Source organism: Stigmatopora nigra, chromosome 20 (genome assembly GCF_051989575.1).
Source record: "Stigmatopora nigra isolate UIUO_SnigA chromosome 20, RoL_Snig_1.1, whole genome shotgun sequence".
Lineage (NCBI taxonomy): Eukaryota > Metazoa > Chordata > Actinopteri > Syngnathiformes > Syngnathidae > Stigmatopora > Stigmatopora nigra.
In genome coordinates, this window is record NC_135527.1 from 2,473,734 (window position 1) to 2,501,314 (window position 27,581).

General features: G+C 40.7%; 8 non-coding genes across 8 annotated transcripts; 4 read left to right on the forward strand and 4 right to left on the reverse strand.

Annotated features, from left to right (window-relative positions):
* The first annotated feature begins 2,282 nt into the window (after positions 1-2,282).
* Positions 2,283-2,356, forward strand: trnai-aau (transfer RNA isoleucine (anticodon AAU)). The gene has a single exon. It is a non-coding gene; the product is annotated as a tRNA-Ile (tRNA).
* A 1,323-nt stretch (positions 2,357-3,679) lies between these two features.
* On the forward strand, positions 3,680-3,753 carry trnan-auu (transfer RNA asparagine (anticodon AUU)). The gene has a single exon. It is a non-coding gene; the product is annotated as a tRNA-Asn (tRNA).
* Positions 3,754-7,598: 3,845 nt separating this feature from the next.
* Positions 7,599-7,670, forward strand: trnap-ugg (transfer RNA proline (anticodon UGG)). Its single transcript has one exon. It is a non-coding gene; the product is annotated as a tRNA-Pro (tRNA).
* Positions 7,671-8,041: 371 nt separating this feature from the next.
* On the reverse strand, positions 8,042-8,123 carry trnal-aag (transfer RNA leucine (anticodon AAG)). The gene has a single exon. It is a non-coding gene; the product is annotated as a tRNA-Leu (tRNA).
* A 4,419-nt stretch (positions 8,124-12,542) lies between these two features.
* trnal-uag (transfer RNA leucine (anticodon UAG)) lies at positions 12,543-12,624 on the reverse strand. Its single transcript has one exon. It is a non-coding gene; the product is annotated as a tRNA-Leu (tRNA).
* A 3,671-nt stretch (positions 12,625-16,295) lies between these two features.
* On the reverse strand, positions 16,296-16,369 carry trnai-aau (transfer RNA isoleucine (anticodon AAU)). The gene has a single exon. It is a non-coding gene; the product is annotated as a tRNA-Ile (tRNA).
* Positions 16,370-19,837: 3,468 nt separating this feature from the next.
* Positions 19,838-19,919, reverse strand: trnal-aag (transfer RNA leucine (anticodon AAG)). Its single transcript has one exon. It is a non-coding gene; the product is annotated as a tRNA-Leu (tRNA).
* Positions 19,920-24,964: 5,045 nt separating this feature from the next.
* Positions 24,965-25,036, forward strand: trnae-uuc (transfer RNA glutamic acid (anticodon UUC)). The gene has a single exon. It is a non-coding gene; the product is annotated as a tRNA-Glu (tRNA).
* Positions 25,037-27,581: the final 2,545 nt, after the last annotated feature.

Below are 27,581 nucleotides of genomic sequence, written 5' to 3' on the forward strand. Positions count from 1 at the left end.
AAACGGTTCCAAAGCGAGTTGCCCATATTCCACAATACAAGGAAACAATTGCAAGGCCAGCTAGTTAGCTATCTTACAATTCGTGGTGCGAACAAACAATTGCAAGGCCAGCGAGTTGGCTAATCCAACATTCCAGTCCTAACAAACAATTGTAAAACCAGTTTGGCCACATTGGCTCGACATGAACAAACAATTATTAACCCAGTTGGCAGGTCTACCCCAATATTTTCATACAAAAATTATTAAATACACGCATATATAATAGGATTACAGAATATTGTCCAACACTAAGGATAAGTGATAGGTTCATTAATAATAATACTTTAGTATAATTATTAAAACACTGCAGGGAGACATCTGATTTATTCATTGACATTTAATGAAATAGGTATCTTGATAAGCAACCTTCTAAGGGAAAATACATCAAGACTTCCTCCCGGTCTTCGAAGTATCTTCTCGAGCAATAATTTCTTGTACGGCTTTAAAGCCATAAATCAAAACAATTACAAGGTTATTGATGAATACAACATGCGTAAGCAAAAACAACATCTGCAATTATAATAACAATTAGGGTATTTAACAACAATAAAACAATCATGCCTTCATTTGGCATAACAATTACATAAAGAAGCGCAAAGTGCGTCACGATGTAGGAACACTATGCGAGTGTTCCCTGAAGTGATTGATATCCATCAGCTGGTAGCCGGAGTCCTTTACGACTCTTTGCTGCAAACCCAGATCAACAGTCCTCGTAGCCCGGGGCTGGGTGAGATGTCATATAAACAGTCCTTGTGAGAGGACTAGGTGACTGGTTACGACCCCGAGTTCTCTTCGGACAATTTGAATACAAAAATAATTAAATACACACATATATAATAGTATTACAGAATAAACCCAACAATAAGAATTTCTTTTCTCATATTTAGATGTCATTTTCGATTGTTTTCACTTTTTTACCTGTCTTGTTCAGTTGTTTTTTTTATGATACTGCATTTTCTTTTTGTTGATAACCTGCTCTCAAGTATGTTTATGAAACTAGAATGCAATTAAACACTTGTTGTTAATATTTGAAATAAATGACAAAACAAAAAATTTACTAACTGCAATGAAATAAAAAGGAATTTTCCTGTTTGACTATTTTCTCTTCCTTTTTCCACAATGATTTTTAGGCCTGACCATGTTTCGCCATATTACGTCCGCCTTCATCAGAATTTCAAGGCATTTGGGGGACCTGTTTCAGAAAAATGATTAGTTTTTTTATCAGATTCCGATCTTGTGAAAATGATGCGTCCAGGCCCGATTTTTGACCAATTTCGATCGGATTTTTGATCAGAAGAATATGTGAGAAAAGGTAACTTTTGCAGAATTAATCATTTTCAAGAACATTTCTCACATCAATGGTAACACTTGGAAGTGGCGTAGTTCGCCATTACATAAAGGGAACTGGTGTTAGCAGCAGAGAATGGTTTCGATCCAATGACCTCTGGGTTATGGGCCCATCATGCTTCTGCTGCGCCACTCTGCTTCCAGCTTCACACATCAAATCAAAGCAGATATTCTGATGAATCGTGGGTAATCTCACCTCCTGACGGAGCTTCTGTGGACCACCAGCTCAAGAACCTCGGTCTCGGCCGGGGACTGTCATGAGTTAGTCCTGCTATTCACAGAGTCATCCATTATGCATTTAAAAATTTCCATTCCAAGGAAAAACTCGGTATGAGACATTCGGCGCTAGGATTTACAAAACAATATACCATGTTGAATTTAAGTTAATAATACCCCACCGTCGCACCCGAGCCAATGCCAACACATTGCTCTTTATCTCATTTAGGCAGAGCATGGTGCTGTAAATGCCAAAGTCGTGGGTTCGACCACTCAACAGGCGCTGCCTCTCTAGAACACACGTGTCAAAGAGACACCCTGGGGAACAGATCTGGCCTGCTGCCTCATTTTGTGCAGTTTGACACCCTTCCTCCAGAGTAAGTTAAGATTGCCTAAAATGATTAATTTTGCCGTAAAGTAACAGTTTAGCGAGCTGACATTTACAATTGCGGTCATCACACAAAAATCATGGCCATTTTGCACATGGCTGATTAGCTCTGTTGGTCAGAGTGAGGTGCTAATCATGCCAAGGTTGTGGGTTTAACCTCCACATGGGCCATGACAACTCCAAAGTCAATTGAAATTACCTAGTCCAACTTATTTTGCCTTAACATAAGTGTTTAGCTAGTTGACGTGTTGCATTTGCTTCATTATGAAAATATATGGACTGTGCAGCACATGGCCTGTTAACTCAGTTGGTCAGAGTGTGGTGCTAATAACGCCAAAGTCGTGGGTTCAACCCCCACACAGGCCATGACCTCTTTGTAGTACTTGCCTAATAGAACTTATGTTGCCCTAACCTAACATAATATCTTGTCTTGATGATTCTTCAGTTTCTAGGATTGGGTAATTTCTCTGCTCCACAAGGCAGAAGATGCCACCCAGGATGTGAATCATCTCAGTGAGGGAATATTAGCTAGGTTTGTTCCCACCGCATTACTGTTCTTCCCATAATTGTTGTGAAATTAAATTTGTCTTCATATTCAAGCGGTCAGAAAAGTGCTCCTCAACTTTGCATAGCCTACAATGACGAAGCCTGTAGAAAGTCATAATAGGATTATTCTTAATAGTCGTCACAAGTGCAAAAATCTCCAAATAAAGATGTAAAAACCCTTAAATTTGAAACAACAAAATGCTGTACCGGAGTTGTTTATCTGTCAGGTAAGTTGACTGAGCTACCTTGCTAATGCTAGTGGGCTATCATTTTTAACCTTAGCTTTTCATATTAATTGCTAGCTTGCATGAACACGAGATGAGACACAATTGGTGTATGTTCTAGCACTGAGGCTTGCGGTACCCCCCAAAACTGTTTTTCTGTTAGTCTGATTCAATCCAATGCTTGGTGAGAAATTAAAATTTGACAGTTTAGTTTGCAGTGTCTGGTGGTTAAAGGTGTCGAATGCCTTTTTGAGATCAAGAAAAACTGCACCAATGACCCTGCCTTTTATTTAGTTTTGATTTTCGATTTTGTCAAAAAGGGGCACATTGAACTTCACCTGTTATAGATTTATCTTTAAAAAAGAGTATTTCTTTATGGCAAGTGATAGGTTCACCAATAGGCATTCACAAATGCACACATAAATAAAACAGGCATCTGAGTCATAACCGGTGTCGTGCAAGAGAGAATCGATCCTAACTCGTCTCTGTCCCAGATCATTCTGTCGAATCGATGCCTCTCTTGCTTATTTATTACATAAGATTTATAACATGCTGTGGGATAGACTAAGCCAACTCGCTTAATAATTGTTTGTTTATGTCGAGCCAGGTGGCTAAACTGGTATTACAATTGTTTGTTAAGATCGTAGAATGTAAGATAGACAAGCCAAACTGGTTTTACTATTGTTTGTTAAGATCGTGGAATGCAAGATAGGCTAACAAGCTGGCTTTGCAATTGTTTGCTTGTATTGTGCGATGTGGCCAACTCGCTTAGTAATTGTTTTTTTCGAATCGCGTGGTGTAAGATAGGCTGCAGCATTTTGTGTGAGCTATAAAAAATATTGTGTTTGTATACAACTTAGCCCTGCAAATGTCTAACCATATCAGCCTAAACTTTTATACATAAACTTGTGCTACACATGGCCTGTTAACTCAGTTGGTCAGAGTGTGGTGCTATTAACGCCAAAGTCGTGGGTTCAACCCCCACATGGGCCATGACCATTTTGATGTTTCCTCAGTTTCTGTGATCTGGTAATTTCTCTGCTCCACAAGAAAGAAGATGCCATTCTGGATTAGAATCATCTCAGTGAGGGAATACTAGCTTGGTTCGTTCCCACCACATTTCTGCTCTTCCAAAATTGTTTTGAAATTAAATTTGTCTTCATACTCAAGCGGGCAGAACAGTGTTTCTCAACTCTGCTTAGCCTCCAATGAGAAAGCCTGTATAAAATCACAATGTGGTTACTCTTAATAGTTGTCACAAGTGCAAAAATCTCTAACTAAAAATGTAAAAACTCTTAAATTTTAATCAACAAAATGCAGTACCAGAGTTGTTTATCTGTCAGGTAAGGTGACTGAGCTACCTTGCTAATGCTAGTGGGCTAACATTTTGAACCTTAGCTTTTCATAATAATTGCTAGCAAGCACGAACACGAGATGAGACACAATTGGTATATGTTCTATCAATATTACAACATCACAAAATATTTATAGATGAGGATTGTGGTCACATTTTTCACCCATTCATGGGTATGTTTTTCACTTTACGCTAGAAGCTAAGCTAACCAAATGACAGAACCCTTGTTGAGAGAGTAATTACTTGCCCAAGGTGCTAAACAAAAAGTGCATAAGCTGATGACAACACATTTCTTTTCAAAATTGAATGTAATTTTTACAAATGGAAGTATAGTTCTATAATCATAAAGGGATAATTAAATCTTAAATGGCCATCCAGAATAATTTATCACATTTCCCTTCCCGATACATGTATGAGACCAACAAAAATGGCGACCAAGTGTTCCTCGGAAAGGCACGTACGGGTTGGTGTATGCCGGAAGGGACGTTAGCAACCAAGTGCGCATCGCCATCAAGGAGATTCCAGAAAAGGAAAGCACGCGAGTGGATTGTTTGTCCCTACACTTGACAGCCACTAACAAACACTCCATGGACAGTTATTCCCAGCCGCTCCACGAGGAAATCTGCCTGCAAAAACGACTGTGTATCTGGGCTCCCTCAGCAAGGACTCTTTCATCAAGATCTTCATGTAAGAAGTCCCAGGAAGTTTGTAGACAAAGCAGCGAGAGAGTGTCCTGAGAGACTGGAGCCTTAATCCAGCGCCTTCGATTGCTCGGCCACACTACCATAAATGGGGGTGATAGAAGGTTCCCACAAAATTACAGCAATATATCCCAGATCTCTGAGTGTGCTGTGGGACACCCGGCTGACTTGCAGGCAAGCGCAGCCTCAATTCCTATTGGTGGCGGTATAATTGTGAGTACAAATGGTTGTTTGTGCTCTAAGGCTGACTGATGTTGTCTGCCTTTCGCTTGAAGTCTGGTGGGATAGACTCCAGCAACCCCTGCAACACTTGCTAGAATGTGTAGTATAGTGCACCTATCAAATTTGTTTACCATGTCTCCCTTCATCAACACGCCTGAATCAAATAATTGGGATCGTTATAAAGCTTTTGGAGAGATGGCTGAGGAGTTGATCATTTCATTCAGGTGTGGTAGAGGAGGGAGATAGGGAAAGGAGACCGGAAAGGGGCCCTTGAGGACCGGAGTTGGGCACCCCTCCATAGTAAAATTACTCTGTCGTTTTGGAGTCATTAGAGACACTAATGCTAATCCTCAAGAATATTGCCAATTTTTAGTGTTGAAAAATAGTAACATCAATATTAAGTTAATACATTTTGTCAACCTATGATATATAGCAGACAATATTAAATTTGACAGTGATAGGCAATTTCACATTGCAAATGTTTATTTTTTTCCCAAATCACAACCAAGCAATTTAGTAACACACTATTTAGAAGCATAACCCCAAAAGTTTGGCGTCAGAGATTTAGCAGCAGAAATCTTAAATCATATAACAAAGACAATTGCACATATGTCAATAAATAAATATAGGCCCCTTTTCAATTACAAAATGTTAATATTTAACTTATATTACAATACAGTTTCTGACATAAATCTTATCAGACCAACTAAAAAGGTTAGATGATATCTATATATTTAAACAACTGCAAACATTGTAGGGAATGAGCTTGTAAAGTTTAAAGAAAGTTTTAATTTGAGAAGATACACACGGGTAGTACGCTTGTGACAGCTTTTTGACAGCTTTTTGACGTATGGTATGATTAACTATGTTTTTATAATGTCGAAAATCCACAAAAACCCATTCAGGTGAAAAACCTTTTTCCTGCTCAGTCTGTTGTCAAAAATGCAGTTGCCGAAACACCTTAAAATCACACAAAAGAACCCAGACAGGTTAGACATATTTTCTTTGTCAGTTTGTAGTTAAACATTCACTTGGAAGGACGATGTAAAGCATCACAGAACTAATCCACACAGAGGAAAAATATTTTTTCCCTGCCCAGTCTGTGATCAAACATCCAATCACAAGAACACCTTTAAAAAACACAAGATCTCATACTGGTAAAACGAAAAAATTCTTCCTGCTCGATTTGTAAAGTAACATTAGCTATTAGCTAAAGTGCCAGTTTAAATTCGACATGGTATCTTGATTTTGTTATTTGTTTATTCATTCAAATGGAAGTGCAAAATGGATGACTAAATTGCAGAACTCGCCGTGGGTGTGACAGTCCACAGTCGAGACCGAGGTGCTTGTGCTGGTGGTCCTCAGGAGCTCAGCAGTTGGGAATCGTCACGTGCCTCTGTATGTCGGCTTGGATCAGTCTGATTGATTTGATTTGTGAGTCAGCTTGTCATATCATGGATGACATGAAGCAGAATGGCACAGCGGAAGCCTGCTGGGCCCATAACCCAGAGGTCAATGGATCGAAACCTTTCTCTGCCACTTACAATCATTTCTAATTTTCAGAAGCAAAATACCTCACTTTCAAGTGTTGCAGTTGCAGTGAAAAACTGATCTTGACATTTATTAATTCTTAAAATGAATAACTCACTTCACATTCTTCTCAAGGATGCCCACCGATCAAAGATCTAACATTTTGGTCTTAAGAGCCTTGGAGGTCAATATGCCGAACCGGGAAGCCAGGCACTACTGATCGATGTCTGAGAAAGAGACCGTGTGCACGGCGTCTACAACACCCTTCTGACGGCATCCCTGGTGATCCCACATAAGTGCCAGCATGTTGTGACTGAGGCTCCAAATGCGCGAAAGGGGTTTTTCATGTGATGGTCCATTTGAGAAATGAGACTCGCATCCTGAGAACGGCGATTTTTGGAAAACCCTGTTGATACTAGTCTCTGGCAGGTAGATTTGGGGCAGTTTGTCGGAAAGTGTCCTGTGCTGTGGGTAGGCACGATTATAAAATCAACGTTGTACAGGGTATGTGTGTAGTTCTGGAGATATGGGACATTAGCCATCTGAGAAAAAAAGTGTCATTCAGAGAGCACATCTGGCTCGTTGGTCTGGTGGCGAGATGTCCTGGGTCAAACTCCCGGACGAGCCCTTGCTTTGTCGAATTGTGATCTATTATGGGGGTTAATGTGTCACATTTCACCTGAGAAAAAAAAGTGTCAATGTATGAGCAGACCAGGCTCATTGGTCTATTGGTATGATTCTTTCAATGAGTGCGAGAAGGCCCAGGCACAACTCCTGGACTAGCCTTTATTTTGTAAAATTGTGATCTATTATGGGGTAGATATAGGACATTAGCCTCCTGAGAAAAAAAGTGTCACTGTATAGGCACCCTAGGCTCGTTGGTCTAGTGGTATTATTCTTGCATAGGATGTGAGAGGTTTTGGGTCCAACTCCCAGATGAGCCCTTGCTTTGACGAATTGTGATTTATTATGGGTGTTGATATGTGACATACTTCACCTGAGAAAAAAAGTGTCACTGTTTGGGCACACCAGGCTCGTTGGTCTAGTGGTATGATTCTCGCTTTGGGTGTGAGAGGTCCCGGGTCCAATTCCCGGACGAGCCCTTGCTTTGTCAAATTGCGATCTATTATGGGGCTTGATATGTCACATTTGCCAGCTGAGCAAGAAGTGTCACTGTAGGTAAGGCCCTGGCTCATTGCTTTAGTGGTATAAGGTTGCCACGGGTCCCGGGTCCAACTCCCAGACGGGCTCCTACTTTGTGATTTTTGGCTGGGTGATATGGGACATTAGCCATCGGTGAAAAAAGTTTAATTGTGTGGGCACCTCTGATGAGCCTTTGTTTTGTCAAATCGTTATCTACTATGGAAATTTAATTTCATTTGAATTTGATCCTTAAACAGAAAGTCGGCACTCATGATTGACTTTCCCGGGCCACACAAATTGATGCGGTGGGCTAGATTTTAAAACAGAATATTGGCAGTGGTGGGATTTGAACCCACACCTCCTGAGAGACTGGAGCCTTAATCCAGCGCCTTAGACCGCTCGGCCACACTACCTTAGATGTAGAAGGTTTCCAAATACCTACAGCAATCAATCCCAGATCTCAGGGTGCAGTGGGACACCCGGCTGACTTGCAGGCAGGCGTGGCCTCAATTCCCAAAGGTGTCGGTATGATTGGGAGTGCAAATGGTTTGTGCCCTACGGCTGACTGGTGTTGTCTGCCTTTCGCTTGAAGTCTGGTGGGATAGACTCCAGCAACCCCCGCAACTAGGATGTGTAGTATTTTTACCAATAACAAAAACAGGAGACTAGACCTAACAACATTTAGATTAGAGTAATTATACAACTTCCTTGACCTACGAATCATATAATATAATCATAATCATATAATGGTTACATACAGAAAAACCCGAAGTGCACGGTTACATAACAATAACAACATTCTTGTTATTGGCCGAATAGCCCTGGCCTCGTCACAAAGGGCCCACCAAATCTCAAGGACCCAGATTGGGTGGATTGTTTGTATAACCATCCTGGAACAGGCCGTCCAGGTTAAAGATGACTTGGCTATTACTCGTGACCTCGCAACACTTTGAAAATAGAAAGAGAATGATTTAACAAAGAAATGAATTAATACAACTATATTTATAATAGTAATACAGAATAAACCTAACACCTCTCACATCCTAAGCGAGAATCATAACACTTGACCAACGAGCCAGATGTCCTCTTATAACGACACTTTTTTCTCAGGTGGCTTATGGCCTATATTACCCCACCATAGATCACAATTCGACAAAATTTGGTCTTGTCCGGATTTTGCTTCCGGGACCTCTCGCACCCTGAGCTAGAATCACACCACCACACCAACGAGCCAGGAGTTCCCATACCGTGACACTTTTTTTACTCAGGTGGTAAATGTGCCATATCACCCCCATGATAGATCACAATTTGACAAAATAACAGCTCATCAGGGAGTTGGACCCACGACCTCTTGCACTGAAAGCGAGAGTTAAATCACTAGAACAACAGGCCAGATGTGCTCTTAGATTTCACTTTTTCTCTCAGGTGAAGTGTGTGACATATCAACCCCATAATATCACAATTCAACAAAGCATGGGCTCGTCCGGGAGTTGGACCCGGGACCTCTCACACCCTAAGCGAGGATCATACCACTAGACCAACGAACCAGATGTGCTCACAAAGTCAGACTTTTTTCCACAGGTGAAATATGTGACAGATATTAGTTGGACCCAGGACCTCTCGCATCCAAAGTGAGAATCATACCACAAAACCAAAGGCGCCCAAACAATTACACTTTTTTTCTAAGATGGCTGATCTCCCACATCACACCGTCATATATCACAATTTGACAAAGCGAGTGCTCATCCAGAAGTTACACCCGCGACCTCCCACACATTAAGTAAGAATCACAGCATTAGACCAACATTCCAGGGGTGCCTTTACAATGATATATTTTTTCTCAGGTGAAGTATGTGACATTTCAACCCCCAGATCACGTTTCGACAAAGCAAGGGCTCGTTCGGAAGATAGACCCGGGACCTATGGCACCCTAAGCAAGAATAATACAACTAGACCAACATTCATTGGGTGCCCAATTTTTGACGTTTTTTTTTATCTCAGGTGGCTAATGTCCCATAATACCCCACCATAGATCACAATTTTAGCAAAGCAAGGGCTCATGCGGGAGTTGGACCCAAAACCTATTGCACCATAAGCGAGATCATCCCACTAGACCAGTGGTTTTCAAAGTGGGCGGTACCGCCCCCCGGGGGGTGGTGTGAACTTTCAGGGGGGCGCTGACGAATAAACAGGCGAATGGGGGGCGTTGAAATAGTGAAGGGGGCGATGGAGCAATTACAGTAAAATGTGACGTTGGTGTTTGTAGAAAGACCGGAAAAATTGATTGTCTGTAATAAAAAGTCGACAAAAAAACAAGCTTTATTGAAACAAGAAACGTTGTCTGCTCGAGCGCTCACGAGCAGCGCGCATATACCGTATATCACTAATTGTCGCGAGTTTATCGTCGATGCAGGCGACTGGGGAAACCACCACCATCCAGTCAGCCGCAGAGGAGCACACAATAGCGCGCCGGCAACGCTTAACCACAGACGTATGCGCACAGCGACCGGCTTAATGCATCAGCTATCAATTTTTATGATTCGAGGTGAAGAATAAATGATAACCATTTTTGTTTATTAAAATTGTTTTTTTTAGTCTTCAAACTGTTTGTGATTGAAGAATCAACCAATTCTTGTGACATTTAGCAATATAGTCGTTCTAGCGTTCGTTGGAAAGGGGTAAAGAGGGGGGCGTTGGCATTTTGGCCCGGCGGTGAAGGGGGCGGTGGCCAAAAAAAGTTTGAAAATCACTGATTTAATTGATAACACGGTTCCAGACTGGGTTAAAAGGTCTCTTTAGATGTTTTGTCCGTGAAGTGAAGTGGGCTTTATTTGAAGGTGGTTCTTCAATTCCACAGTCATCACTGACATTAAAGTTAGCTGACCAAAATGTCAGCTATGTTTGACATAGCTTTTCGCAAAAATGTATAAACTACTATTTCAGATGATCACGCTAGATCAACATGATACATTTCAAACAATTTTCAACCGTGTGATTTCTGGATTTTTCTTTTTAAGGTGGACCTGTACCTACGATGAAAATGTCAGAACATCATAATTTTTAAGTGGGAGAATTTGCAATTTTGCTGGATGTTCAAATACTTATAGTGAACTCACTGAATAAGGTTATAAAGACACAATAGGATGCTTTGTGTATTGAAAGAAACTTTCACCATGGCCAATAGTGGATGTATGGATACTGTGCTGTCTAAATTAAAAAAGTGTTATTTCTCTTTGAAGCACACTTTTGATAAACTATAAAGCCATAGATGTGCCACCCAAAACATGGCCCAAACACAAAACTTTACCTCAATCAAAAAATCAGTTTTAAACAGTGGGAAATTGTGCTTGAGTGCATTTATTATAATGTCAGCTATCACTTTGCATTCAAACACATTTTTTCTTTGATTGAATTCGTTTTGTTTATTATAGTTAGGTTATTTATGAGTTGTTCAAATGCACAACAATATTTTGAGAGGAATTTTGTTAATGAATATTAAGACAATAATTATACAAATAGAATCGCAAATGTACCTCCTTTAATTTTGTTTAACAATATACTCGCGATGAAAAAATAATCCAGAATTATCAGAGAAGAGTTATTTTTTTAATGATCCACAAACTGATTCTTTTTAATTCTGCTAGGCAAAATACCACCCACCTACTACTTAATGTATGGCAACTAGCACCCTAGTAGGCTACTGTAGCACTATCTTTGCACTGATGGTGAATGACTGTTGGAGGAAGAGCACTCTGTCTTCCTTCTTGGGTTCAATTAATTTCGGATGTGGAAGATGTTGAGTGTCCAAATACAGGCTGGAGACGATGAACAGTGACTTCGAAGGTTTGATTGCAAAATATTCTGGGCACAGGTGGACCACACGCAATGCTGGCATCCACAAATGCGCCGAGACAGACAACTTTCATTCATTCACCTTTATTCTCTCAAGAGGGTGGTAACGAAACTGAACAGGAATGGGATTTTCCCCTACTTCATACAGTAAGCAATGTATTATGAACCGGCAAATAGAAGATAACGACAATGTTGCTAGTCTTCAAGGATAAGCCATTTGTTATGAACTGGCAAATAGAAGATAATGACAATGTTGCAAGTGTTCAAGGACACATCTGGCTATAGGACAGAGCTCTACTAAGGAGAAGCTTGAGACTCATTGAGTCATGACTAGAAACAGGCAAAATACACATTTTAATATGAGACCCACTTCATGACCCAGCTATTTGCAAAGCCCCTCTTTTTAGGCAATGAATCGAATATTTGTCCCAATATCAGTGGTGTGCCGCAAGGGCCTTCGAGGCCTTCTCTGCTGGCCTAAGAAATTTCTGAATCACAGGCTGATGTTAATTATATTTTGTCCACAAATAATTGTAATTTCTATTAAATAATTCCACATTGTCTGTTGGCTTCCTTTCATTTATATTCCCCCTGGTCGCACTTCTTCCAGATGTGTGTTTTCATATTGAAGCATTTAACCCACATGTGTCAAAGTGACAGTCCGGGGGCCAAATCTGGCCCGCCGCATCATTATGTGTGGCCCAGGAAAATAGTAAAAACTACCCTCATAAGATATTGCAAGGCTGGCGAACAAGACACACAGAACCACATATTTGCGAAAAGGAGTCCCATAAAAAAATCATTATGATTAACGCAAAGCTTGATGCACCGTCAGTGGCACAGTGGTGTGCAAACACGATACTCCTATTAGTGTGTTTGGGACTCAGCTCCCTCACCAATGGTTTCACATTTTGTCTTCCTGGTTATTGAAGAGCCATAAGCACTAAGAACAAAATTAACATGTACAGTGGATGAATCACTGGCAGTGGTGGGATTTAAACCCACGCCTCCTGAGAGACTGGAGCCTAAATCCAGCGCCTTGGACCGCTCGGCCACACTACCTTCAATGATAAGAAGTGGGGGATTGGGCATCAGTAAATTGTAAATGAACCTTAAATACCCTTATATTTAAATATTGAAATGTGTTATTTGTTACTTGCAATACGATCAAACACAATGTATCATTTAAAGCAAATGTCCTTAAAATTACCTAACTTTTTCTCAAAATGTAGCTTTTCGATTTAGTGTCACGGCTAGCTAAACTCGAAATGGACTTCAAACTACTCTCTTCACGCTGTGGCATTAGGAGACCAAATTTAACATTATCAACCCCTCTGTTTAAAATCTGAATTGAGAACCTGGCGTGAGGTACTGAGACAGTAGAGGGCGATAACGCTACAGTCCGTTGGCTGCCTACAACCGTAAAACCTAAAGAGGAAGAATGGGTGGGGTGTTCATTTCTGCATGGCTAGGATTTTAACTTTTTGTTTGTGCGCCCCATGTTCCTCCTCAATTTGATTGAACTTAAATGAAACTAAACCTCGACAACATATTCAACATCGAATAGTTTGTGGAATCGGAGGCCAGTCCGTTTTTCTTCAATCCGTTTTGGGAGTCGTACTTTAGCCTAGCCTAGCTGGCAGCTAACAAAGGAACACGTCGTCTGCATCAGTACGTCGTCAAACGAAGACAAAAAAGACTTTAGCCTAGCCTAGCTGGCAGCTAACAAAGGAACACGTCGTCTGCATCAGTACGTCGTCAAACGAAGACAAAAAGTGTGAAAAATGCCCGCGAGAACGCCGCCGGTTGCTGCAAAGTTTCAGATGGAACTTAATAGCGTGCAAGAGGATCCCTCATGTCATCAACATTCTATTGTTAGCAAAATGATGCAAGTTAAAGTCTAGAGCAAGGGTCTCAAACTCAATTGACCTGGGCGCCGCTAGTGGCAGAGTCTGGGTGAGACTGGGCCGCATCAGGATTTCCACAAGAAAAGCGCCCGGCCAATGTCCCGCCCTCCAGAGCTGTATACTTCACCGTGATTGGTTCATCCAGCTCCGAACACAGTGTCATTCATATCAATCTTGCGGGCCGCATGGACATTAATCTTGCGTATTAAGACACGGGCCGTAAATTATTGTCCCGCGGGCCGCGAGTTTGAGACCCCTGCTGTAGGGCCTTGACAGTTTGGGTAATGCACACATGTAACAGTTCAATGTAACTTTGCCCACTCAAAGTTGGCAAAGTTGCGGGAGTATGATTTTCGGGGGGGGGGGGGGGGTGGGTGGTCCAAAATTAATGGTCATGTGGAACACCACCACCCCAGATTGAATCATGTGGTTTGAATTGCGCTGATTTTGATCTCGTATCGCTTACTGTTATGTTCATTACCCTTAAAAGGTATGCTTCTCATCTGCACAACTGCAGATTCAAGTGTGCCGTCTAGACCCAGTGAATTCCGAATGTCAGGATACTATACATCTTCTTAATAGTAGTTCTCCAGATTGTTCTTTTTATACCACTTCCCTCTCCTTTGTGATAGAAGTATGTCACCATTTTGTTTTCCAACTCGAGTCTCTGTGGGCGGGGCATTCAGACACGCCCAGGCAGTGCAACCAGGGGGAAATGAAGCTAACAGACAATTTGGAATTATTTAGTATTGATGGACAAAATATAATATATGATTCAGATATTTCTTAGGCCAGCAGAGAAGGCCTGGAAGGCCGTGACGGCCCACTACTGTCGTACAAGTGCAATGAGATTTAATGCTTTCACCATGTAGCGCACAAATAACAACAACAAACAGACAAATAAATAATCAATAAATAAGAACTAAGTAGCAGCCCAGTGATGCGAGTGGTTGGCGCGTCGACCTCACAGCTCTGGAGTCCTGGGTTCAAATTCAGGTCGGTCCAGCTGCGTGGGGTTTGCATGTTCTCCCCGGGCTTGCGTGGGTTTTCTCAGGGAACTAATAGTATTTCAATACTCTGAAAATGACGCATTGGGCCCGATTTCCGTTAAATTTTGATACAACTTTTGATCGGTGGGCATCCATAAGAAGAATGTGAAGTGAAGTATTAATTTCCAGAATTAATAATTGTCAAGATGAGATTTTCACAGCAACTGCAACACAATAAGTGAAGTATTTTGCTTCTGCAAAAAACAAAATGATTGTAAGTAGCAGAGAATGGTTTCGATCCATCAACCTTTGGGTTATGGGCCCAGCACGCTTCCGCTGCGCCACTATGCTTCTCCTCACTATGCACCAGCACAAGCATCTCCGTCTCTAATGTAGAATTTCACGTTCACGGTGAGTTCATCCATTTTGCAGTTAAAAACTTCCACTTCAATGAAAAACACAAATACGACATACCATGTCGAATTTAAATTGGCACTTTAGGTAATAGCTAATGTTACTTTGACACATCGAGCAGGAAGAATTTTTTGTTTTATCAGTATGAGATTTTGTGTTCTTTTGATTGAATGTTCGATGATACACTGGGCAGGGAAAAAAAGTTTTTTTCTCTGTGTGGATTCGTTCTGTGAGGCTTTAAATGGGCCTTCGAATTGAATGTTTAACTACAAACTGACAAAGAAAATATGTCTAACCCGTGAGGGTTATTTTGTGTGATTTTAAGGTCTTTTGGCAACTGAATTTTTGACAACAGACTGAGCAGGAAAATGGATTTTTCACCAGTGTAGGTTTTGGTGGATTTTTTTATATTATAAAAACATAGTTAATCATACTACATGTCAAAAAGCTGTCACAAGCGTACTACCAGTGTGCATATTTTCAAATTAAAACTTTCTTTAAACGTTACAAACGTATGCCGCACAATGTTTGCAGTTGTTTAAATATATAGATATCATCTAATCTGTTTAGTTAATTTGTTAAGATTTTTGTCAGAAACTGTATTGTTAAACAAATTCAACATTGACATTTTGAAATTGAAAAGGGGCTTATATTTATTGCTTGACATATGTGCAATTGACTTTGTTCATCGATTTTAGATCTTTGCTGCTAAATCTCTGACGCCAAAATTTTGGGGTTATGCTTCAAAATAGTGTGTTACTAAATTGCTTTGTTGTTATTTGGAAAAAAAACATTTGAAATTGCCTATAAGTGTCAAATTTAATACTGACTGTTATATTTCTTAGGTTAAAAATGTATTAATTTAATTTGATGTTTCTATTTTTCAACACTAAAAATTGACAATCTACTTGAGGATTAGCATTAGTGTCTCTCATGACTCCAAAACAACAGTGATTTAACAATGGGGGGGGGGGGGGGGTGCTGGTTGCCCAACTTCGGTCCTTCTGTCAACATACCAGACAGATAGACAACTCTGGTACAGCATTTTGTTGTTTCGAATTTAAGAGTTTTTACATCTTTATTTTGAGATTTTTGCACTTGTGACAACTATTAAGAGTAATCATTCTATGGTTTTCTACAGGCTTCGTCATTGGAGGCTAAGCATAGTTGAGAAACACTGTTTTGCCCGCTTGAGTATGAATACAAATTTAGTTTCACATTAATTTGTGAAGAACAGAAATGTGGTGGGAACAAACCTAGCTAGTATTCCCTCACTGAGATGATTCACATGCTGGGTGGCATCTTCTGCGTTGTGGACCAGATAAAATAACAGATCACAGTAACTGAGGAAACATCAAGAAAATATATTATGTTATGGCAAAATAAGTTGTACTTCACAATTTCAACTACTACAGAGAGGTACTGACCCACGTGGGGGTCGAACCCACGATCTTGGCATTATTAGCACCACACTCTGACCAACTGAGTTAACAGGCCTCACGCTGCACAATTCAGGTATTTGCATCATGACGGAATACGTCAACTAGCTAAACACTTAAGTTACGACAAAAGAAGTTGGACTAGGTAATTTCAATCGATTTTGTAGAGGTCTTGGCCCATATGGAAGTCAAACCCACAACCTTGGTATTATTTGCACCTCAATCTGACCAACCGAGCTAACCAGCCATGTGCAAAGTGACCATGAATTTTGTGTGATTACCGCAATTGTAAATGTCAGCTAGCTAAACTGTTATGTTACGACAAAATAAATCATTTTAGGCAATCATAACTTACTCTGGAGGAAGGGTGTCAAACTGCACAAAATGAGGCAGCAGGCCAGATCTGTTCCCCAGGGTGTCTCTTTGACACGTGTTCTCGAGAAGCCGTGCCCGTTCAGCAGTCCAACCCACGACTTTGGTATCTACAGCAACACACTCTGACTAAAAGAGATAACCAGCAACGTGCTGGCATTGGCTCGGGTGCGACTGTGGGGCCAGTCGGCACGGAGATGCAGGGACGGACAGGTGAGGTCGAGCAGGGAGCGGCGTGTGGGAATTGAATGTCTTTCAAATAGAGGAAGGAAACGTTTAGGTCTCCCGGGCTGCATTAGAATCTGCCCCCATCTTCGGAGCCAACTTACCACCAGGTTGTGATTGGTTGAGAGCTCCGTCCCTCTCTTTACCCGAGTATCCTAGACATGCGGGTGTCCTGGTGCTTAATGCACATATGGACACCCTTATGCTTGAACATGGTGCTCATTATTGTCAACCACTACGAGTGCAGAAATCTAACAATAGAACACCACTCGGGTTTCGATCAGGGGGGACGTTCTTCCCAATCACTCCCCCCAGTTCTCACATCAACATTGAAGTCCCCCAGCAGAACAAGGGAGTCCCCCTAAGGAGCACTCTCCAGCACCCCCTCCAAGGACTCCAAAAGGGGAAGGTACTCTGAACTGCTTTTGTGCATGCTCACAAACAACAATTAGGTTCCGTCCCCCCACCCAAAGATGAAGGGATGCACCCCTTTTGTCCCGCGGGCAACTCCAGAGTGGAAGAGTGTCCAACCCCCCTCGAGAGGATTGGTACCGGAACCCAAGCTGTGTGTAGAGGTGAGCCAAACTAGGTCGCGCTGGAATTTCTCAACCTTACGCTCAGGCTGTTTCCTGTTTCGTCCAATGATGTTGCTCATCATAAGAGGTCCTTTGAACCATTCTTCATCTGATCCCTCACATCAGAAGTTGGCCATGGGTAACCCTACCAGGGCTACCATGGCCCGGACAACAATAATAATTTTATACTTACAATAGGAGGGAATTGAAAGATAATATTGTAAGCTAAAATGTCAGTCGCTAGGCAATTGTTTGTTCATATTGTATCAGTTTTTGTAAGAATAGAAACATCCTTGTCATAAGAAACTTGCCCATAGTTTGGTCATTGCCATGGAGAGCTGTCACTGATTAATCCGACTTTGCCCAGAGTTTAGTCATTGTAATAGGAACCATACTATGCCCTGTTTTCCTATATGAAGACAAACCCACTGTTCATTTGAGCCATGGTAGCTCCGTCCATTCTTGCTCGTTTTGTGATTTTGCTGCTTTTTTCTCTTAATGTTTTGATGATTCCATTTACTTTGATTTGCTTTTTACTTGCTGTTCTGTCTAATCACCCCCGTGCTACTGCCACAATGTAGTTTTCCAAATACGAGATGAATAAAGTTATCCAATCCAATCCAATTTCATATGGAAATTGATGAAGCAAGCCAAGCCGTGATTGGCCACCCCTTATCAAATCACATGCGTCTTTTAAGTCTATCGTTATAACTGAATCTCTGGCAAGAAGCTGAGCAGGAAAAGGCTCTCTGACTGATGTGGGCAATTGTGTTCTTAAGATATTCCTGCCACAAATTGAGAAAAAAGGCTTTTTTCCTGTGCGGGTTGTTTAGTCTTATTTTCAGGTTCCCTTATGTTAAAATGTTGGAACATTGCCTGCGCCTTGAGAAGGTTTCTGAATAGTGTAACGTTTTAATTGGGCCACATGGGGCCATATAGTCCATTTGACCAGTTACCGGCTAAATAGCCCCTGCGACTACTTGACCGGTTACCAGCTAAGGGGCCACTTCTTTTAGGTTTAGGCTATTAGCTATCAAAGGTGCCTCCAACAGAATTCACGTGCAGGAGTGTTCCACGAGGAACACTCAATCGTTTGCTAAATAATTCATGCAAAAGTTGTTCTTAACAGACTAGAAGGTGGGTTCAATTTTTATATGTATATATTCTCTCAATGTGTAATAAAAGGGCTTTTTTGTGCGCCGCAATTGGTTTATTTTTTTCACTTCTCAAGTCGACAGAAAGTACAAGCTTGATTTCAAGACAATTAAACAGTGTATTTAAAAATACACTTAATAACTCAGGATGTTGAGAAACCTGTTTCCTGCTCAGGCAAAAGGTTTAGTCAGAAAGTGAAAGTTAAGAGACACATGTCTTAGAATCTAAGACTTAGATGGTAAGCAGTCAGTGGCGGTCTGTGTTTATTTTTTGGTAGCGCCTTCAACGCATCAAATCAATTCAACCCTCATAAACGATTTTATGGCTATAAAACCTTGTGTGTGCGGTCGATTGGTCGCCGGTATTTTAGTCGCTGTCTTTCGGTCGCCGGTCTTTTGGTCGTCGGTCTTTTGGTTGCGGTCTTTTGGTCACCCGGACCTTCTTTTATATCGCCATCGAAGCTAATGCTGAAAGTTGAACCTGTTCTGTCATATTTCTGGCAAAGTCCGTCTTGAAAATGGCTTTAAATCCACAAGACAATATATTTACTTGTGCAGCCAGCTCCAGGTACAGTTTGGTAGCTCTGGCTAATCAGTACCCAATCATAGTTGGTGAAACCGATGACGTATCCCTACGCCTGCGAGAAGGCAATGACGTATCCCTACACCTGCGACAAGGCATTGTGGTGTTGCCAACTCGAAATCTGATTAGTTAAAGCAACAGTCTTATCGACACTTGTTTAATCCAGCAGAGCCTGCAGTACTGATTGTGATGGCCTTAAGAAAGATTTCCGACCCTGGTAACAAATAATGGCTGAAATGTGATTGGTTAAATGCTTCAATATGAAAACAAACATCTGAAAGCAGTGTAACCAGGGGGGACGCAATGAAAGAAAGCTAACAGACAATTTGGAATTATGTAATCAGTATTGATGGACAAAATATAATAATATATGATTCAGTTATATCTTAGGCCAGTAGAGAAGGCCTTGAAGGCCCTGACGGCCCGCCACTGTAAGCAGTGGACAAAAACGATTGCCCATCATCTATGATGGCTTCATCAGTGGGGTGCAACCACGAAGCTCCTATTTAGGCATGTGAGACCCTGCTCCCTCACCAGTGCTTTTGACATTTTAGTTTATATGTCATGGAAGAGCTATTTCTACCCACTAAAAAAGCCATTAGCACCTCAATTAATATTGGCAGTGGTGGGATTTGAACCCACGCCTCCTGAGAGACTGGAGCCTTAATCCAGCGCCTTGGACCGCTCGGCCACACTACCTTAGATGAGGAAGTGGAATGTCTCCAAACACCTATAGCAATCTATACCGGATCTCTGAAGTGCTCAGACATTTGGTCGCCCGTCTTTGGTCACCGTTTAGGTTTGGGTTATGGTTGTCAAATGTACTTGGATATTAAACTCTAACCCAGTGGTTTTCAAAGTGGGCGGTACCGCCCCTCGGGGGGTGGTGTGAACTTTCAGGGGGGCGCTGACGAATAAACAGGCGAATGGGGGGCGTTGAAATAGTGAAGGGGGCGATGGAGCAATTACAGTAAAATGTGACGTTGGTGTTTGTAGAAAGACCGGAAAAATTGATTGTCTGTAATAAAAAGTCGACAAAAAACAAGCTTTATTGAAACAAGAAACGTTGTCTGCTCGAGCGCTCACGAGCAGCGCGCATATACCGTATATCACTAATTGTCGCGAGTTTATCGTCGATGCAGGCGACTGGGGAAACCACCACCATCCAGTGAGCCGCAGAGGAGCACACAATAGCGCGCCGGCAACGCTTAACCACAGACGTATGCGCACAGCGACCGGCTTAATGCATCAGCTATCAATTTTTATGATTCGAGGTGAACTGCGCATTGGTCTATTAAAAGAAACGAAATTAGCGAATAATATCTGAGGCGCCTGTCTTCTATTTATTTAAGCTTCTCTCCACATGCAAGTCAGTTTTTATTGAAGAATAAATTATAACCATTTTTGTTTATTAAAATTGTTTTTTTTTAGTCTTCAAACTGTTTGTGATTGAAGAATCAACCAATTCTTGTGACATTTAGCAATATAGTCGTTCTAGCGTTCGTTGGAAAGGGGTAAAGAGGGGGGCGTTGGCATTTTGGCCCGGCGGTGAAGGGGGCGGTGGCCAAAAAAGTTTGAAAATCACTGCACTAGACCAACATGCCAGGGGTGCCTGTGCAGTGAAACTTTTTTTCTTAGGTCGCTAATCTTCCATATCACCCCATCATAGATCACAATTCGACAATGCAAGGGGTTCTCCGGGAGTTGGACGCGGGACCTCTTGCCCTGTTGGGTTAATTTTGTAATACTATTATATATGTGTGCATGTAATAATATTTTTATGGAAACTTCTTCAATTTTTCTGAAGAGAACTCGGGATCACAACAAGCCACCGAGTCCTCGTTCCAAGGACTGTTGACTGGACTTCAACGCAATGAATGCAAATCTGGAAGGATGCTTAAGAAGATGCTTATGCAGCCTGATTTCTATCCTAGATCCTAAGATATACTTTGCAAATCACCTCATACGATGTTTACTTAGGATGGGAGCTATTTCCTATAGCTCTCTGTTACCACAATAAAAATCAACAATAATTCAATTAGAGAAATTAATCTTTTGCTAGCCATTTCCTACTTACAATTTTCAATGTTTAATGAAAAAACCCACAAATTGTCACCAATATGCCAAAAAAATGTAAATCTTTCCATCCTTTTGTTTTTCTTTAACCAGCACCCTCATATGTTAATATTGAACAATCCAACCATTCAAAAACAGTAGTAATATACTTTTAGCCTCCAAAATCTAATTTTCTTTAATTAAGATTTTAAAATTATTGTAATGTCTTCACTGATGTGGTCCAAAAAGAAAAATTCAGTCGCTTGTGCGGTCCGCGCGCAAATTGAATGCCTAACACAGTCAAATCGGCCGCCCCCGAGCCCACGTTTCATTCCAATCCAATCAGGAGCCACTGCAACAGAGCGCTTCTTCGCAGTCGACACATTATTATACAAGCCTAAAGTATGATAAAAAAACGCAAGTGACATTTCCTGCAAAATATTTTTATCGTCTTTTAAACACCATCTTTCCGCTACCGGACGGGATCAAAACCAGGCCAAGCTGCAATAAGCCATTTCATTCCAGTAAATTGACAGTACATTTAGGAACTATTAACAAAGTACGTCCAGCACTTGGAAAAATCATTCTAATTGCTGTTCTACAAGTTCCAGCATCACACAAAATTTCCAATTGAAATCCACTCACAAAAAATGTGATCCCCGGTCTAACCAAAACAAATGCCAGTGTCTACAGTAGGCTTGGGAAGAACATCCTAACTCCACACAGGTGGACCGACCTGGTTTTGAATCCAGAACCCCAGAGCTGTGAGGCCACCCGCATCACCGTGGCACAAAATGTAAATTCAATACATCAAAAAATCTTGTTTTTATTTGATTCCAATACTCTGAAAATGACGCATTGGGCCCGATTTTCGGAAAATTCTGATACGATTTTTGATCGCACTTTAGCTAATAGCGTATGTTACTATAAAAATCGAGCAGGAAGATTTTTTTTCATGAAAAATGAAAATCAGACATAGGCATTGTCGTCATCATTGACTTGATAAAAAAGCCTAGTAGTCATCATACCCTCAGCAGCGTATGACGAAATTGTACAGTGCTTCTCCACAAGTTCGTCTTCCCAGGCAAGACCCATTAATGACATATTCATACTTGTTAGCTCTCCGCCTCCTTGAGCGCCATCAATCCGGCTACTGCAAGTTGCCTCACCGATGCCAACAAGAATAAGATGGATCACGTACCTCTCACGGTCTTCTTACTTACCCTCCCTCAGTCAGCCTGTAGAAGGCAGATCCACGCCAAACGACCATCCTGTTACTTCACTGCGACTTAATTTCATAGAAGGAATTTGTGTTGTCGTCACGTCTCGTGTTGCTGCAGGTTCAGAGTCCTGATGGCTGATTGGAAAAAGCTGTCCACAGCTGTTCATTTTACCAGTATGAGATTTTGTGTGTTTTTTAAAGGGGTTCTTGTGATTGAATGTTGGACCACACACTGGGCAAGGAAAAAGTTTGTTTCCTGTGTGGATTCGTTCTGTGATGCTTTAAATTGGCCTTCCAAGTGAATTTGTAAATACAAACTGACAAAGAAAATATGTTTAACCTGTCTGGGTTATTTTGTGTGATTTTAAAGTCTTTTAGCAACTGAATTTTTACAACAGACTGAGCAGGAAAAAGCTTTTTCACCTATGAAGTTTCTAATGGATTTTCGATATTATAAAAACATAGTTAATCATACCATATGTCAGAAAGCTGTCACAAGCATACTACCCGTGTGCATCTTCTCAAATTAAAACGTTCTATAAACGTTTCAAACGTATGCCGCAAAATGTTTGCAGTTGTTTAAATATATAGACATCATCCATCCTGTTTAGTTAGTCTGATAAGATTCATGTAAGAATCTGTATTGAAAAATAAATTTAACATTAGCATTTTGATATTGAAATGGGGCCTATATTTATTGCTTGACACGTGCAATTGTCTTCGTTTTATGATTTAAGAATTCTGCTGCTAAATCTCTGACGCCAAAACTTTGGGGTTATGCTTCTAAATAGTGTGTTCCTAAATTGCTTTGTTGTGATTCGGAAAAAACGAAACATTTTCAATGTGAAATTGCCTATGACATTCAAATTTAATATTGTCCCATATATTTTCATAGGTTAAAAATTGTATGAACTTAATACAGTTGAACCTCGGTTATCGCAGTTAATGGTGACCGAGACCACCCGCGAAAACTGATCAACCGCGAGGTACCGCCACCCCTTTAAAAATGCTTAAAAACGTACACACGTGCACAAAAGCAACACCAAACTATTTGCTGTTCATTCAGGTGTTTTATTCCACATCAGAATGCAGGTGCCATTTTGATGCATACAAACAAATCAAATACAGTATAGTAAAAAAAACTGTAAAATATGTTGTCTGTTTAAAATAACAATTGAGGGTCTAGAACACTGTTCTTCCAAACAATTTACTTAAGAACAACCAATTATCATTATTCAGCTTTCAAAAACAAGCAAACACTACAATTAACTAACACAATTAGCTAACATATTAGTCCGGAGGGATGATCGTCTGCTGTTTTTTGCGCGTAAGAAATCGTTATTGGGAGTTGTGAACAGTGTTTTTTTTTGGTTGATGAAGATGCGCCTATAAACAGCCATGACGTCATCAATACGATTGCTGAATTTGACGGCTCTTACTATGTTATCATCATTTTTTTGGGCCCTTTTTTGGAGGTCTTTGGCAACATTGAAGAGGTCCTGTAAATTATGCAATGTAAAGCCACCTTCGTCAGCTTCGTCACCTTCGTCAGTAGCAGACTCGTCTTCCTCCTCACTCACCGATTTGGTCATTTCCTGTAGGTCCTCCTCTGTCAGTGGGTCCGTCATATCCGAGAAGCCTTCAGTCTGTACCAACCGAGCCAGCCTGACAGCCTTATCAATGGCCGAGTGATGGATTTCGTTAGGCGTGAAAGCATCATAGTCTTGGGTGATTTTGTATGGCCACAATTTCTTCCAGCTGGAGATGAGTGTCTGTTCTTTCAGGTCCCTTAGGGCATTCTGAATATTAGTCAGACACGTAGCTATGTTGTAGTCCTTCCAACAAGATTTGATGCTGAAGGTCTCGTCGGGCTCTTCAATGGAAGAGATGAGACTCTCCATTGTCGACCAGATTGTCAGGCTACGCTCGCGTGGCTATTTCCTGCTCTCAACCTGTTCAATAAACTCACTTTTTCGTTAATTGTTTCAAGATCGTTTGGGAGGCACCACTAAGGGCTTTACAAAACTTTTACACTCACTTGGCGAGAAGCGTACAGTATAGCACAAGATAAGCGTGGAATGAGAATGGCCATCGGGAGAAGCTTGGGCTACTGTAGTGAATGGGCCAATGGGGAGTCGAGTAGTTCAGTGAGTATTCAGCTGGCCAATCAGCTTGCGTTTATGCCCGTGATGCTTTGCGCATACGTGCATTCGTTTTGAAATTTTGTAAAATGATGCAATTACTAATTCTAATTGAATATTTGTTTTCAAATTTTGTAAAATTATGTAATTTCTAATCTTAAATTAATATTTTTCATTATTTATTTATTTTTTCATTAAAATAAAAAAGTGAAGCTCTGAAGCAGCGATCGGTGAACCGCGAAGTAGCGAGATCCCAATATAATTTCATGAGTCCATCATCCAAACTGCATGCTTCTACTTGATCTGGATCAGCCTCAAATGATACATCCCATATGGTCTAGTGGTCAGGATTCCTGGTTTTCACCCAGGTGGCCCGGGTTCGACTCCTGGTATGGGAAACCTCATACTATGTGGATGGATTGAGAACTTTTGAACTTCTATAATTTCCAGAAACAAATCCCTTGTTTTCCACAAGCCTTTCCCACTTTTAGCCGAGTCGATGTTTGTTGCTAATTATGTGGTAATTTAATGAGTCTATCATCAAAGCTTCATACTTCTTATGAAATATCCCATATGGTCTAGGGGTCAGGATTCCTGGTTTTCACCTAGCTGGTCCGGATTCAACTCCCAGTATGGGAAACTTTGAATTAGATGTCTGGAATCAGAAATATTGGACCTCTATACCTTCCGGAAACAAACCCAATTGTTCGCCATAAGGCGAAATAGAACAACCATCTAAAACTAATGACAACTTTCAGGCTCGGCAGACTCGAAGTGAGGAGGTGAGTGAGCAGATCAGTAGTTGACTGTTAAAACTGGAGAAGGAGAACCAAAGTCTTCTCCAGGCTGTCGAAGAGCTAAGAGCGGTCCATATTCACAATAGCATGCAGTCCCACAAACATACTCACTACAGTGAGAAGGATGATGCCCAACATCACTTTTGTGTAGTGGCTGGAAGTTATTGATAAAGGAAAACATGCCATTTACACAGCTAGTGAAACAGCAGATATTTAATACCTTGCCGTCTGGAGTATTCATGAGCATCAGCTCACAGAAGAGGATGTGAGGCGACAAGTTCGCAAGACTGTTCAGAATAACCAACAGGTAGAGAGACATTTGGAATGTAATGATGTCATCTTTTGTGGGGGAGAGTGTGACATGCTAAAGTGTTTAAGTTATTAATTATTGCATGTTGGGGATTAAAACTAGTTTTGGATTGGATGTTTATCAGTGTTCGATTATTGATTCCTTGATCCAAATAGCAAGAGTGACATGGTAAAGCCTGAATCGGTATTTGATTATTGATGTCTAGGTGCATATAGCTTGGCAAACACAGGAGATGTTCCTCATTACAGTAAAACTTGGATTGAGGACAACAACTAATCACTGTGTAATTATTTCTCAGTGTTTCGAGCAATAAAAAATGCATGGGTGTAACAATTCCAATGATTACAAATCTATAATTGCTTAATTATATTTAATTCCTTGCATTGTTGGTCATTTGCTTCAAATATTGCCCATGAAAAGTGACAGCTGATTACATCAACATTAAGTAAAAAGTATATTCTAGATTTGTATCCCTATAGAGCAGATTTTTCCGCAGTATCAAAGTAGTAAACAAAGACAAGTAGACTCTAGACTTGGCAAATAATGTGTCGACTGCGGGGGAAGCGCTCTGTTGCTGCGGCTGCTGATTATATTGGAATGAAACATGTGGGCCGTGGGGCGGCCGATTTGTACAAGCGACTAAAATATTTTTTGGGCCCCTTCCGTGAAGACATTACAATAATTGGCCTTGGGGGTCCTGAAGCAAAAATGGTGTTTGCTATGATATGGTTGTGCTTGCAGTATATTTTTGATTATGGGGTCTTGGCAAAATATTGTGATATAGTTGGATATCGGATGAGGAATTAATTTAGCTTATTAATGATAGTCTTCTCTAAAATGTGTTATTCACAGGGAAAAAAGAGATGACATTTCAATTCAATTGGGACCTCGCTGGAGAGGAATAAAACTCAAAACAAAACAAAAAGATAACAATGCTGCTTTTGCAGCGAGCGTCAAGGTCACATGTAGCGGCTAAAGCATTTCATAATAAGAGCAAAACACGGTCTGCAAGAAATGCAGGGTTATGCGAATGCTTTCACATTCATTTTTCGGGTTTTAAACAGAAATGTATATTAAGGTGATAGAAAATCTGTTTAGTAAAAGGTTGATTGGGTAAAAGATTTGGATTTGGGAATTGAGCAAAATGGCCATTTTTGAGCAATTGTGGGTTTCAAAGGGCTCTTAAATTAAAAAAAAACTAGCTTTTGGAGGATAAAGGAATATTAATACTATTTTTGAATGGTTGGATTGTTCAAAATACTGTAACGTAGGGGGTTGGTATGGTATATTGGTGACAATTTTTAGGTCTTTTATTAAACATTGAAAATTGTAATTAGGAAATGCCTAGCAAGAGGTTGATTTCTCGGATTTAATTGTTGTAGATTTTTATTGTGGTAACAGAGAGCTATATGAAATGACTCTTATCTTAAGTAAACATCGTATCAGGTGATTTGCAAGGTATATCTTAGGTATTGAGAGTTATTTGGTTGTTAATAATATCAAACAGCGAATTTAACAATGCAACCACAATCGAGCCTGAAAACTGAGTGCAGCACAGTAGAGAGTGAGAACATTGGAGAGACCCTTCAATGGTAAGAACATAGTTACTTCAACAAACTTCTTGTGTTCACATTTCTTTTTAATGTGGGTTCAAATTACTGTGGTACCTTGAGAAACGACCTTAATGCGTTCAGGGACTGAGCCCGTCGAAATCAACTACCGTATTTTCACGACTATGAGAGTGGTTATCACATTGGCGTTACAGTTCCGAGGTCATGGGTTAAAAATACACACAAGAACTCATACAGGTGAAAAAACATAGTCAGGACGAATGTA